The sequence below is a fragment of the Canis lupus genome, chromosome 10 (assembly GCF_011100685.1).
Source record: "Canis lupus familiaris isolate Mischka breed German Shepherd chromosome 10, alternate assembly UU_Cfam_GSD_1.0, whole genome shotgun sequence".
Classification (NCBI taxonomy): domain Eukaryota; kingdom Metazoa; phylum Chordata; class Mammalia; order Carnivora; family Canidae; genus Canis; species Canis lupus.
In genome coordinates, this window is record NC_049231.1 from 30,826,650 (window position 1) to 30,828,997 (window position 2,348).

Consider the following 2,348-nt stretch of genomic DNA (forward strand, 5'->3'; position numbering starts at 1 on the left):
AGCTTCCAGTTTCACTTCTTACAAATGCGTATTTTAATCCATGCCCCTGGCTCCCTTGCAGAACCCATCCTGATAGGCAACACTCCAGGATCTGAATTTAAGAAATCTGGCAGAGCTGTCTGGACCCTTGCAAAAGTCTGTTCCTATTGTTTCTGGCAGCTCCCCCTTGCTCTTTGGTGAGGGGGGCAGTGACGGCCACTGCCATTCAGGTGGTGACATTAGGACCAAGGGGAGGTTTTGAACCAGAGTCCACCATTCCCTTGGTGCTACCAGTACCTCATGGTGGGTTTCAAGGGGTCGTCTGCTGTACCAGCTTTAAAAAACAATTAAAAAAAAAACAAAAAACGATTGGGTAGGGTTTGGAATCTGACCCTCTGTGAGATGAATTTAGGGATCTCCTCAGTTATATAGAAGGCGCGGACTTGCTATGTGACTTGAACTTTAGTGTACAAGTGATTTACCTGCTTGGGGGTTTTTGTTTTGTTTTGTATAAAAGTTGAACTTGATTTCTCATACTAACGTCTGTTTAATTTTTGATACAAAAGACAGCTTGTTTTTTGGACACTGTAGATTCCTAGCCACCACTCCGGGAAAGTCGGATTCAATAGGGAGGGACCCTTGACTTGAATTTCACAAGCCTTAGGTGTGATTTTTTTTTTTAATATTTTACTTTTAAGCAATCTCTACACCCAATATGGGCTCAAACTTACAACCCCAAGGTCAAGAGTCGCATACAATGTTTACAGCAGCAGTGCCCACAATAGCCAAACTATGGAAAGAGCCCAGATGTCCATCGACAGATGAGTGGTTAAAGAAGATGTGGTATATATATATATTATATATATATATAATATATATATATACATAAATGGAATATTACTCAGCCATCATAAAAATGAAATCTTACCATTTGCAAAGACGTGGATGGAAGTTGAGGGTAGTTATGCTAAACAAAATAAGTCAGTCAGAGAAAGATAAATACCATAGAAGTTCACTCATATGTGGAATTTAAGAAACAAATCAGATGAACATGGGGGAAAGGAAGGACAAATGCAATAAGGTGAAATCAGAGAAGGAGACAAACCATAAAGGACTCTTAACTATAGGGAACCAACTGACGGTCATTGGAAGTGGGGGGATGGGGTCATGGGGTGATGGGCATTAAAGAGGGCACATGATGGGATGAGCACTGGGTGTTCTATGCAACTGATGAATTGCTAAACTACCTCTGAAACGAATAATACACTACATGTTAATTGATTGATTTTAAATTGAGAAAAATGGAAAAAAAAAAAAAAGAGTCACATACTCCACCAACTGAGCCAGCCAAATTCCCCAAAACTTAGATGTGATTTTGATGCAAATGGCTCTGGAGTCACCGAGATGTTGATGCTCAAGAAGAACCAAATCGCCATTTATGAACTCCTTTTCAAGGAGGGGGTGATAGTGGCCAAGAAGGACATCCACATGCCCAAACACCCTGAATTGGCCGACAAGAATGTGCCCAACCTTCACATCATGTAGACCATGCAGTTTCTCAAATTCCGACGCTACGTAAAGAACAGTTCACCTGGAGACATTTCTTCTGGTACCTTACCAACGAGAGTGTCCAGTATCTCGGTGATTACCTCCACCTACCCCCCAAGAATGTGCCTGCCACTCTGCACCGCAGCAGACCTGGGACTGGCAGGCCACTGCCCAAAGGTCTGGAGAGAGAGCGACCTGCAAGACTCACAGGAGGGGAAGCTAACAGAGACACCTACAGATGAAGCGCTGTGCCCCCTGGGGCCGACAAGAAAGCTGAGGCCAGGACAGGGTCAGCAACCAAGTTCCAGTTTGGAGGTGGATTTGGTGGTGGACGTGGTCAGCCACCTCAGTAAAGTTGGAGATTGTTTTGTGCTGAATAAATCTGTAGCCAGAAAAAAAAAATGGCTCTGGAAGCTGGCATTAAATGTAAAGAGAAAGGACTCTGCAGTCTCTGGGTTAGATTCAAATTCCAACTAGGTCATTTACTTGCTGTGTGACTTCAGCCATGTGACTTAACCTTTCTGGGCTTTGGTTTCCTCATCTATTAAAAAATAAAAAACAACAAAAAAAAAACCCCTCTGTCTCAAGATGTCTGTCACCATTTAGAATCCTAAACTACCAAATCTTTGGGTGGAAAAGGAAAAGGGACAAGACCCAGCATTTGATGGAGCCCCAGTGGTATGCCAGGTGTGTGATTACACCTCCTCTAGGACTCCTTCAGCTAAGCTTTTCTCCATCCCAAGTCAAAGAGCCTATGATAATCTGTTTGGGCTTCTGAAACGTGCCTACAGGGTAGTGGTTTCTGACTCATATTCTGACAC

The 2,348-nt window shown here is 43.1% G+C and overlaps 1 pseudogene; it reads left to right on the top strand.

Moving 5' to 3' along the window:
* Positions 1–1,383: 1,383 nt before the first annotated feature.
* Positions 1,384–1,880, top strand: LOC100684279 (annotated as a pseudogene).
* The last annotated feature ends 468 nt before the right edge of the window (positions 1,881–2,348 follow it).